This window comes from Ceratotherium simum, chromosome 11 (assembly GCF_057802395.1).
Source record: "Ceratotherium simum simum isolate JZ-2026a chromosome 11, ASM5780239v1, whole genome shotgun sequence".
NCBI lineage: Eukaryota > Metazoa > Chordata > Mammalia > Perissodactyla > Rhinocerotidae > Ceratotherium > Ceratotherium simum.
Genome location: NC_141910.1, coordinates 35,340,008 through 35,359,697, shown reverse-complemented (window position 1 = coordinate 35,359,697; position 19,690 = coordinate 35,340,008). Strand labels below are relative to the sequence as shown.

General features: G+C 36.9%; 1 long non-coding RNA gene across 1 annotated transcript; it reads left to right on the top strand.

Moving 5' to 3' along the window:
• The first annotated feature begins 4,662 nt into the window (after positions 1-4,662).
• LOC147915973 (uncharacterized) lies at positions 4,663-19,116 on the top strand. The gene is made up of 3 exons (XR_015553656.1): positions 4,663-5,253; positions 9,780-9,824; positions 18,291-19,116. It is a non-coding gene; the product is annotated as an uncharacterized LOC147915973 (long non-coding RNA).
• Positions 19,117-19,690: the final 574 nt, after the last annotated feature.

The window sequence follows — 19,690 nt, the reverse complement described above, 5'->3', positions numbered from 1 at the left end:
TCTATCTATCTATCTATCTTTATTGAAGTAAAATTCACATAGCACAAAATTAATCATTTTAAAGTGAACAATTCAATGGCATTTAGCACAGTCACAATGTTGGGCAGCCACCACCTCTATTTAGTTCTAAAATATTTTCATCATCCCAAAAGGAAACCCAGAACCCTAGTAAGAAGTTGCTCTCCATTCCGACCTCCCACCAGCACCTGGCAACCATCAATCTGCATTCTGTCTCTATGGATTTACCTGTTTTGAATATTTCATAAAATAGATTCATACAATATATGACCTTTTGTGCCTGGCTTTTTTCCCTTAGCATAATATTTTTGAGGTTCATCCACAAGGTAACATTGTAGTTCATCCACATGTGTAGCATCCACAATGTATCAGTACTTCATTCCTTTTTAAGGCTGAATAATATTCCATCGAATGTATATACCACAATTTGTTTATCCATTCATTTGTTGTGAACATTTGGGCTGTTTTCTCATTTTGGCTAGTGCAAACAGTGCTGCTACGGACAAGTGTGTGCATATATTTGTTTGAGTACCAGTTTTCAATTCTTTTGGGTATATACCCAGAAGTGGAATTGCTGGGTCATATGGCAAATGTATGCTTAACTTTTTGAGGAGCTGCCAACTGATTTCCCCATTTTACATTCCCACCAGCAATGTATGAGTGTTCCGATTTTTCCACATCTTGCCAGTATTTGTTATTTTCTACGTTTTTCATTCTAGCCATCCTAGTGGGTGTGACGTGATATCTCATGTGGTTTTGATTTGCATTTCCCTAATGACTAATGATGTTGAGCATCATTTCATGTGCTTCTTGGCCATTTGTACATCCCATTTGGAGAAATGTCTATTCAAGTCTTTTGCCCATTTTTAAATTGGGTTGTTTGTCTTTTTGGTATTGTTGTCTTTTTAAATCTAACAGTTTCCTTGCTCCCTTCTCCCTTTTCATGCTATTTATTTGTTGAACAAACCAGATCATTTGTCCTGTAGAATTTCCCTCATTCTGAATTTGGCTGACTATTTCCCCATGGTGTAATTTAACTTGTTTCTCTATCCCCTTATTTCCTATAAACAGATACTTTAGAACTAGAGGCTTGCTTAATTTCATTTTTTTGGGGGGTGGGGGGATACTTCATAGTTGGTCCTATGTCTTTACTACTGCATCACATTGAGAAGCACATAATACCTAGTTGTCCAGTTTTTAATTCCCAAATTGTATATTGAGGAACTCTAAGATTCTGCAGGGTTATTTACAGGGCCCTGCAAATGTTTAATTCAAATTTAATTTAAAAAATGTATTGCTTTTCTGGATTCCCTCAGATTAAAGAGGAAGCCAAATAGATGAGCCCCCTTCAGCCAGAGTCACTCTGCCTTTACATATCAGAGTTCTAGGTAAGATTTCATTAGAAAAAGTATTACACTAACTTAAAAAAATATGAAATAAAATGAACACCTTTGAAAATGTTAGGTGATTGTGTGACCCTTTCCAGAGGTATTTATATCATAACTGGGGACTTTGAAAGTTAGAAAGGCCTTAAGACTCAATGAGAAAAAAATTCTTTAATGCAAGCAATGGGCGTACTTGGTGGGAGACAGAGTGGAGTCTTCCAGGTGCTTCTTGAATCATACAACATAAGAACTGTTATAAACTCCCCACATCTGTGGCTGCCTCCCATCCATATCACGTGTCCTTGCCTCATGAACTGAACACAGACTTAGAATAACAGCAACTCACACTTTAAAGTCCAGCCTAAAGCTTTATGAGAGGACCGCAGTCCAAAATGGTAGCTGTGTGAGAGGGGAATAGCTGAGAACCTGGCAATTGTCTCTGGTGTCGCATACAGATGCCCTTCAGGTGTGTCTTGCTGGAAAGATCTCTAATTCTGGTCACAAGACAATATCCTCCATCTTTCTGGAACAGGATATACGCACTCTCTGTGATACCTTAAATCAATACCTGATCGTCCACCAGACTCTTTTCCTGGTATTCCACTAAAATTGAGCTCCTCTCTATAACTGAAAGTTGAACACATCAAGGTGATGGAGAGTGCATCAGTTCCTTATCCCCAGGAATTTGGAGGCAAAGTCTTCAGTCTTTCTGCAGCTAAAAGGAGATTTATGAACCTTTGCCTCAATTCTAGTTTAATCCTCAAGTGCCTGCTTTTTAATCATCAAAGAGTTGTAAAATATGCCCTTCATGGAACTAGGAACAATAGGATGGACACACAGCTGGATCCCATTGCAGGCAGACAGGGAGAGCACTGAGCCCCCACATTTCCTGAGATGAGAAGACTCCAGTTCTGATTATTGTGTTCCTTTGCTCTGCAGTATTGTTTCTGGAATAGAAGTTTTTGCCAGTAGTACAAACACTTTAGCCAGAGTCCACTTATATTATCATTACCATCATCATCACCATCATCATGCCTATATTCCAACATAATGCCTCTCTTGACCTTCTGAAGCTGAGAACAAAGGGCTACAGTGGCAAAGGAAGCAAAAGCAGCCAATCCAAGGCTTCGATCAACTGCTGGCCCCACAAACTTTAAATTTACTGTAGAAACTCAATCGCCTTTCTGATTGCCCAGACAGAATTCTCATGAATTTTCCATGAAGATTTTGATTAAATTTTATCAGGTTTTATCCACACTGATAAAAAACATGGTATATACAATAAAAGTGAATTTTTAGACACAAATGTCAAGGTTTATCAGTTCCCAAGCCTTTTCCCCAAGTCTGTCCCCAAATAGTAGATTTCAGAGTGATGATTACAGGCCAAGGACAGAGATACTGTTGGAAGGAGGGTTGACCACAGGCACATGCAGAAAATGAAGCTGCATAAAGGCCTTCCAGGGGGCCCCCGCCCGGTTCATCAGGCTACATCCCTTATGATATAGAAATCATACTTTGTGTGTACAAGTTTAGATATAAGATGTTCATTATGGTGAACAACTGGAGAAAACCTAAATGTTCAACAGTGAGAAGATGGGGAAGTATAATTGAATTTTGAAACATTAAAAAGGATGCTGCTTAAAATCAGTTGATGTGGGAAGATATTCATGATAAATTAGTTGAAAAATAAGGCGGGGGAAATTTTACATATTTATAATTTTTCTTTTTAGTTTTGGATATTTTTAGTCTTGAAGGAACTATGTGTGCTTTTTTTGGGAGGAGAAGGGAGCTTCTATTCTAAGCGTTTTTGTATACTTGCATGGATTGGCTTGTTGGGCTAGCTCACTGTGGAAGGCACAGACATCTTGGGCCAATGGGAATGAGGCAGACAGTCAGAACTTTTCAACTTGGGAAGAAGAGAGGAAGGACAAGACTAGATCACATTGGAACAACCTTAGTACTGCCTGGGAAAATGGGGGGAGGTGGCAGATGGAAAAACGAATGGTGTAAATGAAGGTTTGATTTGATGCACCAAACTCCAAGATTTGAGCCTTTCCCAGTTTGGTTTAAGTACTTTCAACAAGAGAATGAGTGGAGTAATGTCAGGGGAGATAGGAATGATCCTGGGATGTTTATGTTGCTGTTGTTGTTGTTTTGACCTCTTTATCTTCTTTCTTCTAACCTACTTGGTTCTGGGTGGGAAGACTTGACAGTCTTTCCTGCATATCTCAAAGCCCAGGAGTGAGGTTTCAAACATCAGCTAGACAAAAATAAAATGTAAACTCGTGCAGCCATTATGTAAAACAGTATGAGATTCCTCAAAAAATTAAGAATAGAACTACCATATGATCCAGCTATTCCACTGCTAGGTATTTATCCAAAGAACGTGAAAACACTAATTGGAAGAGATATTTGCACCACTACGTTCATTGCAGCATTATTCACAACAGCCAAGACTTGGAAACAACCTAAGTGTCCATCAATGGATGCATGAATAAAGAAGATGTGGTGTGTGTGTATATATATATATATATATATATATATATATATATACACACACACAGTGGAATACTACTTGGCTGTAAAAAGGATGAAATCTTGCCATTTGCGATAACATGGATGGACTTTGAGGCTATTATGCTAAGCAAAATAAGTCAGACAGAGAAAGCCAAAGACTATATGATCTCACTCATAAGTGGAAGATAAAAACAACAACAACAACAAACAAACTCATAGATATAGAGATTAGACTTGTGGTTACCAGAGGAGAAGAGGGGAGCAGGGAGGGTGAAAGGAGTAAAAGGGCACATATGTTTGATGATGGATGGTAATTAGTTTTTGGGTGGTGAACATGACGTAGTCTACACAGAAATCGAAATATAATGATGTACACCTGAAATATATATAATGTTATAAACCAATGTTACCTCAATAAAATAATAAATAAACTTAAAAAAAATGGGTTCAAATAGAGAGAAGGTGATAACAGGGACACCATACATGTGGATCCTCTTTTCAAGCAGCAGTTCACAGCCCTAAATGTAGCGCCCAGGTAGAAATGCAGGACAGGATTCAGAGCCTAACATTGAAGATAGCGTGCTTTGTTTCAACAGGTTAAAAAGCAACACGTGGTGACACTGCAAATATTTCTGAAAGGTGTTGGGAACCTCAAAGGGATTCATTAGGAGATCTCCCCATTAAAGCCCCTGGAAATTCACTAAACTGCATAGAGGTGCTTTTATAAAAGAAGCATGGGAGGCATTTTAATAAAGACCTCTGGTCAGATAACTGGACCAGAAGAGAGCTGTGTTAAAGGCCTGGAATTGGGAGCAGTTTGTTGGGATGCATCTCCTAGGAAAACATTCCTAACCCTTCTCACCTCCGTTTCCTCTGCTTTAAAATGGTAATAGGGCCGGCCCCGTGGCTTAGCGGTTAAGTGTTCGTGCTCCGCTGCTGGTGGCCCGGGTTTGGATCCCGGGCACGCAACGACGCACCGCTTCTCTGGCCATGCTGAGGCCGTGTCCCACATACAGCAACTAGAAGAATGTGCAGCTATGACATACATACAACTATCTGCTGGGGCTTTGGGGAAAAAAAAATAAGTAAATAAAATTATGAAAAATATATATATATTAAAATGGTAATAATAATAATACTCAGCCTTACAGGGACATTGAGAGGAATTAAATAATACTATTTGTGAACAAACACATTAATGTTAATTCCTCTACAGGTCAAACGAAATGCTTAAAATTACCATCTGAACCAAAATCTGTGATACTTGCTTTGGAAGGATTCTAGGTTCTTCCCAAGTGAATCACACCTAAAAGACAAGCAATGGAAGAGAAAGGTAAACTCAATTCACTCTTTGAGGTTCAGAAAGAACAAAATGGTGGGATGTTGAAGGAAGGAGGCTGTTGGAAGGTCAGAATTTGAATAAGAATTGAAAGAAATATGCTTTCATCCCCCTAATGTTCAAATGCTCTCACTTGGTCTTAAGAAGTGAAACCTACAGGGTCTGGTAAAATTTTGAAGCTTTCTGAAAGGTTGCTCAAAAAGATAAGAAAAAGAGAAGAGCCATTGTTGGACGAAGTGACATACATACACTGTGATATTAAATCCTGGACAAAAAGATCCACCATGATTATAATCTAGCTTCCAGTCCAGAGGCCAGTTCAGCCAAATATTTTGTTCATGTTTTTTAAAACTCAGTGGCGAGTACATAAAAATGTCTGCAACCCAGATGAGGTTGTTAAATTCTTTCTTAAGAACAAGACAGAAGGAGAAGTGATTTACTGAAGTATGTTGCTGGGTTTGTTTTTTATTTTTATTTTTGCTCTTCTAATCCCCAAGCCCACAGCAGCCTGTCTAGTGAATCTTGATTTGTTTTTCTCTCATATGAATGTGAACATCCATCCTCCCAGCAGAAATGGTAAATAGCTGTACACATCTATGTCACGAAGTGTTCATAAATAACAATCATTTATGGGGCTGGTGGGAGGGCAACCTTTGGGTTTAGAGAACTGCCTGCAGCAACACTGTTCTATGAATTTTTCTGTAACTGAAGGAGCAAAAACATTGATTCTTGTTGTTTATAATGATTATTTTAAAGTAATACATACACACAGTAAAAAAAAGAAATTGATATATCACAGAGTGATATTAAGTGAAAAAGCTCTATGTCTGCCATGGTGGTAAACGCTTAAAAATGATCAGTTTTTGGCTACACAAATCATGCATGAACACTTTCTTGTAAAAATTTTAAACCATACAGATAAAGCTGTAGAGGCCCTGTTGACCTTCACCCCAATTACATTCCCCTCCTCAGAGGTAACCATCATTGTTAACTGTGGTGGGTTTCCTCCCAGATCTTTATAATCTTTATAGGTATACTTGTTTTGCTTTTTTTTTTATGCAAATGGTATACCGCATTTATTATCCAACAACTTGCTTTTTTTGACTTAATAATATGTCTTGGATATCTTTCCATGTCAGTGCAAATATATCTATTTTAGTTCTTTAAACTGTTGTATAATATGACTGTGCCATAATTTATTTATGTACAATAAAGATTTAGATATTTCCAATTTTTCACTATGACAACACAAAGCTGCACTAAACATCATTGTCCCTACTTCCTGGTACACATGTGGAAGTATTTCTCTAGAATAGATAGAAAGTACCCCTTTCTAGCCATTTCTGTTTTTAGTTCTACTGTTGTTCACCATGATCATTCAAAATTATATGCTAATCATTTACTGCTTGATTTACTAAATTTAGATGTTATCAATTGACTCCTTACTATGAAAGATGAGGAAATTATCTCACTTACATGACCTTTCACCTCCTTTCCATTCTCAAGTTTTGTTAGTTATATTTTTATCATTGGCTCTTCTATTGATTACTTTTACAATTTTATATAATACACTTAAACGTCTAGTTCTTATACAATCAACTTTAGATAATATCTCTTGATTCTCTACCGTGAACAATGAGGATATTAGCACCTCCACTTCATCCACTTCTCCTCTTCCCAACTTCTATCAGTTACAGTATTACTTTTACCTTGTCCGGGTTTATAATCTTTATACTCTATTCTGTAACTATATAATGCTCTGGTTTCTCTGTGCACTGGCTCTAAAAACTGGAAACCTTTTGACAATGTTTTAATATTATGACTCTTTAAATAATATTCTTGATATACCCAAATATTGTTGTAGAGAAGGAGCAGTACTGTTCCAACAAACGTGTTCAAGCATCAAGGTCAAATGAATTGCATTTTCTCACACACCGTATGGTGGAAATCAAGTTGCATTTCAGTTTGCTTCACAGATGGAGCTTAACTCTCTAACAAAGACCTTCCACCTCTGACATTTCTAATCTTCTTTTCTTCCACCCTTTTTTTATTTCGTTATTTCTTGTCCAACTCCACCTTCATCCTTTATATGCATTTGGGGCTCTATTTTACCTGTAAAATAAGGTCTTATCCACTTTCTCTTTTCCAGAAAGTCATCCAGTTCTCTGGTCTGTGATGGTTCTTCCCTCCTATTCTCTTCTGTACATCTTTACTCTTGTTTTAGTGAGAGTTTGGAGGAAGGGAATGTTAATACATGAGTTCAGTCATCTATCTTGAAAAAGACAAAGCAGGAATTTTTTAAAGGTCCCATTAAACTCCACCATTTCTTTCAAGGCATTTTCAACATATGGGGGCCAGTTTCGGCAACCAAGGCAACTCTTAGTTTCCTGATTAGCCAGAGACAGGTGAGCATAGTCTATAACCCAAACCCTAAAACCAAACCCTAAACCCTTTCAGAAACGGTGTTCATCACTGATTCTGTTACAGGGCACCTAGTCTAAAAACTTGACCTCACAGCCCAGGGATTTTGACACTTCATAGTAGTAAAAAATCATAGTGTGATTTTTTTACTAATTCATTTCTTAAGCTTTAGCTTCCTCACCTATAAAATGGAGGTAACAATAGTGCCCACCTCATAGGGTTGTTATGATGACTAAGTGTGATAATACATGTAAAGCACTTGGTGCTGACACATAGTAAGCATCCAATAAATGTTAGCTATTTTTATAATGGAACATTGCATTCTGAATATATTCAGTCCTCTATAGGAAATTCCAGAGGAAAGAAGGAATGTGGTCCCCACCCTCGTGAAGTTCCTACTCTAAGGAATGGCCAATATTTTCACTCTATGGTGCTTCACATATGGCAAGAGTTTAATGGATATCTGTTGGATAAATAACTGAATAACCTTTGGTCCTGGTGGAAGACATGGCTCTTCCTCTCAGGGAATACTCAATCAAAGAGAAATAAGATATATATTATGTAAACAAATACTGAGTATATTTATTCACAGTCCACTCATATGATAATTCATTCAAAAATATTTGTTACTCATTGACTATGTGAAGAAATTATGTTAGGACATTTAATAAGATACAGTTCTTGCCTTTAAGGGGTTTAAAGTCTAGTAGATGAAATTCATACACAGAGCTAAATACATTAGGGTGAGGTCATCACTGACTGACCAAGTAGGGCAAGTTGCCTCATTCCCGTGTCCAAGTCCTCTCTCCTCTCCCTGGCCACCATCTGTCTCTCATGATGTGTCTGTAGTGGTTATTTCTGAGGTAATAAAAAATAATCATGTGGATTGTGTTTGAAAAAAAATTGACATAGGTACATAGCTCCCTACTTCCTTGGGTAAACTCAGGGATTTAATCTCCCTGCAGGTAAATGAGCTTTCCAGAGAATACACATTGTTCCCACTAACTTCCTAACCATAGCCATTCAGTGACTTCCTTTCTCTGTGATAGAAACCCTTCACTCCATTAGTCATCTTATAAGTACATACCTATGGGGAAGTTGAAGAGGTTGGAAAAATCTAGGTTTTTTTTTTTTTTTGCTGAGGAAGATTCGCCATAAACTAACATCCGCTGCCAATTGACCTCTTTTTGTATGTGAGCAACCACCACAGCATGGCCACTGACAGATGAGTGGTGTAAGTCCGCGCCTGGAAACTGAACCCGGGCCACTGAAGCGGAGTGTGCCGGACTTAACCACTAGGCCACAGGGGCTGGCCCTGGAAAAATCTTTTGCTTGTAAATTCCATCATCACTTCAAACTCAATATGTTATATTTCTGGAGGTAGAAAATGGTGTGGAGAAAAAAACTTTGAAGGTAGACAAATGTGAATCCAAATCTTAGCTCATCTTCTTACTAGATGAATGACCTTGGGCAAGTTAGCTTAAGCGCTCTGAGTCTCAGTTTCCTCTCATACAAAATAAAAATAATAGTGCTGTATCAGAGACTGCTAGTTCTTTCCCAAATCCAGCCTATCCTTTACCAGATTAATAGAATTTTTAGCTGGTCACGAGGTTGCCTAGAATATAACATGCCTTCCTTGGCCATGTGAATAAATTCTGGTTAAAGGGATGTAGATGGAAGCAATGGTGTGCTGGTAAATGTTTAACTGGCTCGACACAACACACACACACACACACATACACACACACACACACTCACACACAAAGAGTGTGGAGAGATAAGCACATAAGTTTACTATAAATTTTGCTGATATTAAAGATACTCAATCTATAAATAATAATAGAATATACAGTACTCTATTATGAATTCTATATAGTCAATTGAATCTTATAGAATGCTTTGTTTGATTGTTGCTGAACTCTTATATCTGTATGCAACCTATGATTGCAATTCAACCATGATTTGACAGATGGAGTTCTATTCCAATTTACTCTTTTCCCAATAAATTTATTGTCATTACATCTGAAATGTGATATCTACTATTAAACTATTTTTCATCCTCATATAAATTATATTCTTTAAATTGAAATCTCTTTCAGCTTGAGCACTATTTATGTTGGAACCTCACTCATTTGTCGATGGAGGTGAGTGACTTCTGTGCTGAATTGGATAATGGTTTTCAAATACTGGACGAATATTTCCTTAATGCTTTGTGCTATTCATAATTTAATGGCCAACAGACATCCCACACTTTTAAGTTTAATCTGCATTTTTAACGTTTTTCTCCATCACTTTCTTAAGTTTAAACAAATAACAAAATAATAAATCAAGCCCTGCCTTGTAGCATTTGCTGATTTCCATGGTGTAAATATTCTCATCATGGCTGAGCTGAAATACCGGCATGAGCTTACTGAACACAGAGTTGGAAAGAAATATGCAGTATTTCCAACATATGAACACAGCAGATATCATTTCATATATTATGGCTATCTGGAATTCTCTAAATTTTCTGTTTATATTTTCTTATCATTCTTACCATTAGGTTGTTTCTCTCTCTTTCTCTCTTTTGTAAGAACTCTTTGTATGTTATCAGTCAAATGTATCATCTGTCACTAGAGAGTAAGCTCCATGAATACAGGAATACCATTTAGACAAATAACAAAATAATAAATCAATCTTTGACATGTAGCATTTGCCGAATGTTTTATTTAGCATTGCATCCGTAGCACCTATCACATAAAAGGTGTTCAAACAAATATTTGTTAAATGAATGAATGTGTTGCAAATATTTCCCCAGACTATAATTTGTCTTTTTATTTTATTTATGCTTATGTTTTTTGTTATACAAAAATGTTAAATTGTATGTTGTCAAATATGTCTGCCTTTTCATTTATTGCATCTGAGGTTTCTGTCCTGTTTAAGAATGCCTCTCTCCAAGGTTGATTATTCTCCTAAATTTTTCCAAAAGTTTTATTTTTTTTGTTATGTTTAAATCTGGAATCCATCTGGAATTTATTTTTGTATATGACATGCATTTCTTCCAGATGGCTAGCCCATTGTGGCACTTCTCTAAATAAATTATTTTTCTCTGCTAACCTGAAATTCTACCTTTGTCATACATTAAGTTCACATGTAGGCTGGACTCTATTTCCAATTCTTTAATGTGTTCCATTGTCTATTTGCCTACTTCTGGACCTTTATGATACTCTTTGACACACTGACTTTATAGTAACTATAATATAATAACAGAGCACAATTGTAGTGTTTACTATGTACTATTCTAAGCAATTTAGATTTAATCCTCACAAAAACCCTGTGAGGTAGGTATTATTAATATCCTCGTTTTACTGATGATGAAATTAAAAGGTAGAGAGGTTAAGAAACTTGCTCTGCCCGTACCACCAGCAAATAGCAGAGCCTGGATTTGAACACAGGCAGTGTAGCTCCAGGGCCCATGTTCTTATCCAGTAGGCAAAACTACCTTTCTGTATGGCATGTAATCTTTTACAATTCTTTTTAACAATAATTTTCTCAGCTATCCTTGGTACTTATTCTTCCATAGTTTTCTTTAAAGTAATTTTATTCAGTTCCCAAACAACAGCAAAACCTCTCTACTGGGATTCTATTTAGAATTGCATTAACTTCATGTATTAATTCTGGGAGGCATATGTTTGTATGAATTGTCTTCCCGTATAGGAGCATGATAAACTTTTATAGTTTCCCTTCCATGGATTCTGTATCTTGTAAAATTTTATCTAAAATATTTTATGTTTTATCACTGTTGTGAATGAAAAATTTTTCCCCACTGTTGAAAGTATAGAGGAAAATCTATCGATTTTTTATTTGTGTGTGTCGTGTGTGTATGTATATATGTATAATGTTCAGTCACCTTATCGAATTCTCTTATTAATTCTACAGGGTTTTTTTTTGTCATTTGAGTATTCTAGAAACACAATTGTATCACTTGCAAGCTGAGATAATATTGTTCCCTTCCTCCCGCCCTCCCTCCCTCCCTGCCTCCCTCCCTTCCTCCCCTCCTCCCTTCCTTCCTTCCTTCCCTTCCTCCCTCCCTCCCTCCCTCTCTTCCTTCCTTCCTTCCTTCCCTTGCTCCCTCCCTCCCCCTCTTCTTTCTTCCTTTCTTTATTTCCTTAATCTACTTTTTGGTTACCCACTGGTAAAATTAATATAGGAAAGGCAGGATAAATTCTCGATTCTTTCTCTTTTATTTACTAGCTTTCAAGATAATGAATTAATTTTCTATAATTCTCTGAAGGTGACCAACTAGGTTTTTTTTTCAGTTTTTTAAAAGCTGTGGTAAAATACACATAACATAAAATTTACCATTAGTGACATTTAGTACATTCAAAAGGTTGTGCAACCATCACCACTATCTCGAATCCAGAACATTCCCCTCAAAGGAAACCCCCTACTCATTAAGCAGTCACTCCCTTTTCCTCCCTTCCCCCAGTCCCTGGCAAGCACTAACCTGCTTTCTGTCTCTATGGATTTACCTATTCTGGATATTTCATATAAATGGAATCATACAGTGTGTGGCCTCTTGTGTCTGCTGGATCAATTAGTTTAAAAATATTATGAATTCATGCATTTAAACATATTCGATAGGTTCCACTCAGTTACCATTATTATTATTTTTTATTATGATTTTTTTATTGATGTCAAAATAGTTTATAACATTGTGAAATTTTAGTTGTGCATTATTGTTTGTCAGTCACCATATAAATGCATCCCTTCACCTCTTGTGCCCACCCGCCAACCCCCTTCCCCCTGGTAACCACCAGACTGTTCTCTCTGTCCGTGTGTTAGTTTATCTTCCACATATGAGTGAAATCATGTGGTGTTTGTCTTTCTCTGTTTGGCTTATTTCGCTTAACATAATACCCTCCAGGTCCATCCATATTGTTGCAAATGTGACGATTTTGTCTTTTTATGGCTGAGTAGTATTCCATTGTATATATATACCACATCTTTGTCCAATCACCAGTTGAGGGACACTTGAGTTGCTTCCACTTCTTGGCTATAGTGAGTAACACTGCAATGAGCACAGGGGTGCATAAGCCTCTTTGGATTGTTGATTTCAGGTTCTATGGATAAATACCCACTAGTGGGATAGCTGGATCATAAGGTATTTCTATTTTTAATTTTTTGAGGAATCTCCATACTGTTTTCCATAGAGGCTGCACCAGTTTGCATTCCCACCAGCAGTGAATGAGGGTTCCCGTTTCTCCACAACCTCTCCAACATTTGTTATTTTTTGTCTTGGTTATTATAGCCATTCTAATAGGTATAAGGTGATATCTTAGTATAGTTTTGATTTGCATTTCCCTGATGATTAGTGATGTTGAACACCTTTTCATGTGCCTATTGGCCATCAGTATATCTTCCTTAGAGAAGTGTCTGTTCATTTGCTCTGCCCATTTTTGATCAGGTTGTTTGCTTTTTTGTTGTTCAGATGTGTGAGTTCTTTATATATTATGGAGATTAACCCCTTGTCAGATATAAGATTTGCAAATATTTTCTCCCAGCTGGTGAGTTGTGTTTCCATTTTGATCCTGGTTTCATTAGCCTTGCAGAAGCTCTTTAGTCTGATGAAGTCCCACTTATTTATTTTTTCTTTTGTTTCCCTTGTCTGAGTAGACATGGAATTCGAAAAGATCCCTCTATGACCAATGTCAGAGTGTACTGCCTATGTTTTCTTCCAGGAGTTTTATAGTTTCAGGTCTTACCTTCAAGTCTTTGATCCATTTTGAGTTAATTTTTGTGTATGGAGAAAGAAAATAGTCTACTTTCATTCTTTTGCATGTGGCTGCCCAGTTTTCCCAGCACCTTTTATTACAGAGGATTTCCTTTCTCCATCGTATGTTCTTAGCTCCTTTGTCAAAGATTAGCTGTCCATAGATGTGTGGTTTTATTTCTGGGCTTTCAATTCTGTTCCATTGATCCGTGTGTCTGTTTTTGTACCAGTACCATGCTGTTTTGATTACTATAGCTTTGTAGTATGTTTTGAAGTCAGAGATTGTGATGCCTCCAGCTTTGTTCTTTTTTCTCAGGATTGTTTTAGCTATTCAGGGTCTTTTGTTGCCCATATGAATTTTAGTATTCTTTGTTCTATTTCTGTGAAGAATGTCATTAGGATTCTGATTGGGATTGCATTGAATCTATAGATTGCTTTAGGTAGTATGGACATTTGTAACTATGTTTATTCTTCCAATATATGTGCATGGGATATCTTTCCATTTCTTTATATCATCGTTGATTTCTTTCAATAATGTCTTATAGTTTTCATTGCATAGGGCTTTCACCTCCTTGGTTAAATTTATCCCTAGATATTTTATTCTTTTTATTGCGATTGTAAATGGGATTGTCTTCTTGAGTTCTCTTTCTGTTAGTTCGTTATTAGAGTATAGAAATGCAACTGATTCTTGGAAGTTGATTTTGTACTCTGCAACTTGGCTGTAGTTGTTGATTATTTCTAATAGTTTTCCAATGAATTCTTTAGGGTTTTCTATATATAAAATCATGTTGTCTGCACACCGCAAGAATTTCACTTCTTCGTTGCCTATTTGCATTCCTTTTATTCCTTTTTCTTTCCTAATTGCTCTGGCCAAACCTCCAGTACTATGTTGAATAAGAGTGGTGAGAATGGGCACCTTTGTCTTGTTCCTGTTCTCAGAGGAATGGCTTTCAGTTTTTCCCCATTATTACAATTATTATTTTTTTGAAACTCAAATTTTCCTACCTTGGTCAGCATGAGCCTCTTCAAGTCAGCTTCTGGGTTCTTTTGGCACGATCACACTGTTCCTTGCTTAGTATTACAGGATAGTCTAGCTTTTTCTTTTATTTTTTTTTTTCTAGCCTTTTCTTGTACATTTCTTGCTGGAGACCCAGAATCAGCAATTTCTCTAAGAAACACAGGTTTCTTTTAGTGAGAAATGGTATTTCAAGACCAGATTTTGGGTGCTAGATTAGCTCATTGCTCTTGGGTTGATTATTGTTTCCGGGCCTTTTCAGTGGATAAAGCTAGGTAGTATATATGTCTAAATCTGTGTTTTCTAAGGTAAAGTACTTCACAAGTTTATAGTGATATTTCCAGTTCAAATTCAGGTTGACAGGTTTTTACTCAGACTCTTCTATATTATAATTATATCTTCTTCCTTCCATACTATGAATCTTGGTTCTCAAGGAAACAGGAATGATAGAATCAGAACATCCCCTGATTACTCACTGGTTTTATCATACATATCACACATACAATAGTCTCAGTAAAACCATGTTATTTACTGAGAATAATTAGAATTTTTTTTGCATTATGCTTTCCCTATTCTCCTTCATCTTTTTTTTAATTGTTCTATACGTATATTGCCTAAGCGTATATATGTTACATACCAGACTCTCTTCCTTTTAACTCTCATTTAGTTTTAGTTCTACAGATAATTATATATTCTATATTCAATGTTCCCCAATAGTCCTTATGTCAATATCTCTCTAGTCATTTTGATTGAAGTTCGCTCAGATTCCTCAGGAAGGGCTCATGGGTACAATATTCCCTGAATTATTGCATGTTGATCATTGTTTATCTGTGCCCTTTATACTTGAAATCAATTTTTCTGGATAGAAAATCCTTGGCTCACATTTTCTCTTTTTGAGTATCTTAAATATTGTACTTCCCTTTCTTCTGGTGTATGGTGTTGCTGTTGAAAAGTTTGATGCTAATCTAATTTTCTTAACCTTACATATCACTTACTGTTTTTGCTTAGCTGACAAAAGGGTGTTTTCTTTTTTTTACTATTCTAGAATATGTCTTGGTGTTAATTGTTCTGAGTTGACATTCTCAGGAATAGATATGTCTTGTAGTTTCAAATCTTTTTTTCACTTTAGGAAAGTTTTCTTCATATATATATATTTTTTTTGGTGACGAAGATCGGCCCTGAGCTAGGATCCAATGCTAATCTTCCTCTTTTTGCTGAGGAAGATTGGCCCTGGGCTAACATCCGTGCCCATCTTCCTCTACCTTATATGGGATGCCGCCACAGCATGGCGCACCAGTGCATGCCCAGGATCTGAACTCGCGAACCCTGGGCCACCGCAGCGGAGCACGCGCACTTAACAGTGATGCCACCGGGCTGGCCCCCTTCTTCAATCAGATTTTTAATGTTTCTTCTGCTGCTTTGCTATGGTTTTCTTCCTCAGTATCTTTATCATCTGTATGTTGGATCTTCTTTGTCTAACGTGTCACTTTTTCTCAAGTCCTTTTTTAATATCTTCATTTTTTTTTATTTTTAAAAGTTATGTCTACCCAATGCCCAAGTCTGGATAATCATAGTGTATCTGTTAGTCATTCTTTCAAGTAAAGATGCTGTTCCAATTTAAAAAAAAATTGGTTAGTTCAGTTAACAATTCAAACAATTAAAGTACTTTTCCTGGAAACGACCATCATACTTTAGAATGTAGCAAGTGTTGTGTGTATGCTTCTCATTTTATCACACACATGCTCGGCTTTGGGGGCCTAGGGTTCGCAGGCCTGGATACTGTGCGTCGACCTATGCACCGCTCATCAAGCCATGCTGTGGGGGCATCCCACATACAAAATAGAGGATGGGCACAGATGTTAGCTCAGGGCCGATCTTCCTCACCAAAATAAAAAGGTAGCTTGTTTTCTGAGGTTTCCTGCCTCTGCACCCTTACTTGCACTTGGTCTGCACTTTCTTTTTTTTTCCTCCTCTGTTGATCCCCTCCAGCTCAATTTTGATCGAATCCCAGCAGTTTTTCCTCAACTTGCGGACCTGTCCGGGACAGGAGTCGTAGCAGGTTACTTTGGGCAGTTCACAGGAGACGGATTGCTCCAGCCCGTAAAGTTCCCTCCATGGCCACCAGTTCTCACCTGCTATTCCGTTAGGCAAAACTCCTCTCAGTTTCACCTGCTCCTCTCTAACTGTCCTTCCATGCTTTCCAGTAAATACCTGTTGGCCATCTGGGGGGCTTCTGTTTTCACACGTATCAGATGCTCTGTTGCCCCCCTCTGCTTTCTCCTACACAAGGTCTGTGATATTGTGCAAGTCTTGTAGCTCTTGATGGTTTGTTCTCACCTGCTTGTATCTGGGGACTTGTGTGGATACCTTGTCAACTAGTTTCTAGTTTCATGTATGGGTTTTTGATTTTGCCATTTATTTCTCTGTCTGTTTTTAAGTTGAGATTGAGAGAGATTAAAGAATTACACTGCCACCACTATCACCACCAGGGAGAAATCTTCTTTTCTCTCTTTTATTCACCTCCACTCAATTATTAGTTGCTATTTCCAATCCCTTTGGAGCTGGAGTGTGCCTGGAGGAAGGAGAGAAAAGATGGGTAGAAAGTTCGATTTTGACAGATGCTGGTATAAACTGGCTTCACATTCCCAAGGCCTGTTTTTATTTTTTCTCTCTTGGCCAGAGTTTTCCAGCTGGTTCCTTCTGAGAGCAAATCTAGTGATATGCACAATGAATTCTATGCATCCTTTCTCCCCTTGTCTTTAGTTTTCTCATTACCACTACATCAACTGTCTCTGTTGGATTCTCATAGCCCTCTCAAATTGTGTTCTTGGCAGGAATCAAACAGGCTGATTCTCTCTCTCTCAAGGCTTATGTCTGGTTCAAGGGAAGAAACTCTCGTTCTCTGTCCCAACAAACGCTGAAGGGCGGGTCAATCCCAATACAGCTGCCTATGTTTTGCCACTGGAGCAGCTCATCTCTTGTCCATGAGATTTTTTAGATGGTTCTAAGACCCCAGACTATTGTGCTTTTCTCCCGCACCCCAACCCTTCCCGCAATAGCAGGGAACACAAATCAAGCTCTTTGGGTGGTCTGATGGAAATCTCTAGGACTAGACTTGGGGTTAGGAGGTAACATTCCTCTCTTCTTTGGTGGAGAAGGAGAGTAGGAATCACAGTTCAGCTTTTCCAAAGAAAGCCTCCTGACAAATTTCTTTCTTTAATTTCCAACTTTTGCCCTTTTGTGCCTTCAAAGTGGGTGAGAGCTTCAAAAGTTATGTAATAAATTATTGCTTTTTGCCTTTGTGAATTCTGCGTGTGCTTTAGCCCTTCCTTTGGGATGCAGCAATGCAGCGTCTGATGCAGCTTGAGGTGGAACTTAGATTTTAGTGTAGTGTTATGTTTTAACAGGAAAACTTTCATTTCCTCTATATTCTCAAATTCTAGCTATAGAGTTCAACTTAATATTTACTCACAATATTTTCTCATAATATCTCCTTTCTTATTCCCAATCTTGTGATTCTCTTTTCTATATTTTTCCCTTATTTAGGTTTGGAAAGATTTACCCATTTTATTGGTCCTTTTCAAATATTAAAATTTGAGGATTTATTTCTATTTCTGTAACTTGTACATTTCAATAATTTCAACCTTTGTCTTTATTAACTACCTCCTATTACTTTCTTTTGGTTTCCTCATTTCTCTTTTACTACTTTCTTAAAAATAAATTCATTTATTTTTGGTAGTCAGGCTATATATTTTTCTCAGAGTACAATTTTAGCTGTGACCCATTGGTTTTATTTTCAAGTAATCTCTTTTTTCTTATTTTCTATATAATTTGTAATTTCAGATTGAATTTCCTCTTTGATCAAGAAAATTTCGTGTAAAAATTAATGGAATATGAAATAAACGCAATGCAGATGAGCAAAGACAACAAGAAGTGAATTTGACCCCCCAAAATTTCAGATCATACTTAAAGCAGGAATTCACTAAAAGGAAGAGATACATTTTGAATGGAAGTAATGAGTAAACTCTTGGATTGTTTAACAATCCAATTAATGAAGATGGGAAAATCATATGAACATACTAGAAAAGGATTTATATTACTTTATGATTTGGCATAAAATGCTGGACAAAAAAATAACTACATAAAACTCATGTAAGCTTTACAATGAGGGCATTGATGACAAACGGGTTAATGAGTATCATCAACTCAAAGAGAATTTAAGGTTAGTCATTGAACAAAAAAAATTGAAATGACCTGAAATCTTGTAGTTTATACACAAAAGAAACTTGATAGAGATTTCCCCAAATTTGACAACAATCCTACAAAGTTACATGACAATACCAATATCACGTTTAACTCTGAAGGAAAATTCCTAAAACATCATTAATAAAAAACAAATTTTGATCAACCACGCTAGAAGAAAAACTGAATTATCTTTCCATTTTCTCTATGGAAAATAATACTATAAAATCATTGTCATATGAAGAGGCAATCAAATAATATACAGCAAAATATTTCAGAGGAGTGTCAGGCAGTTAATAAAAATATTATTATGTTATTTTATCATGTTATTTTTCTGTATTTTCTAATGTTTACAGAATGTATTTTCTTTAAAAATTTTAATTTATCATAATTTCTTCTTTCAGTCTAAATAAACATTCTTGTTTACATCTAATTTTGTATTTGTAATTTTTTTTCATAGTTTTTGTTTGTTTTGTTTTTTTTCTGAGGAAGATTAGCCCTGAACTAACATCTGTGCCAATCTTCCTCTTGTTGTATGTGAGCCACCACCACAGCATGGCCACTGACAGACAAGTGGTGTAGGTCTGAGCCCAGGATCTGAACCTAGGCTGCTGAAGTGAACTGTGCCGACCTGAACCACTAGGCCACCGGGACTAGCCCTTGTATTTGTAATTTCATGTTATTTTTCTTAAAGAGCATCCCTTTCCCTCTGCTTCACAAATTTATATGCTTTAGGCCTCACAAAACATGTCTGCCCAGATTTGGACTAATCTCAGTCGCCCTGCTTCTCATTTAGATACATTCTACTTATACCTGCTTATTTCTTGAGAGGTAATGACAGTGCTTTCCATGTACCATGTGGGACCGGTTTTCCAAGAGATCTGAGGCTGAAGGTAACACAAATTTCCAGGTTTCTTAGTGGGATCCCAAGCATTATCTAAAAAATGTGAAATGCAAAATGGTTTTTGGGCCACTTGGCAGCCACTTGGAACACTACAATC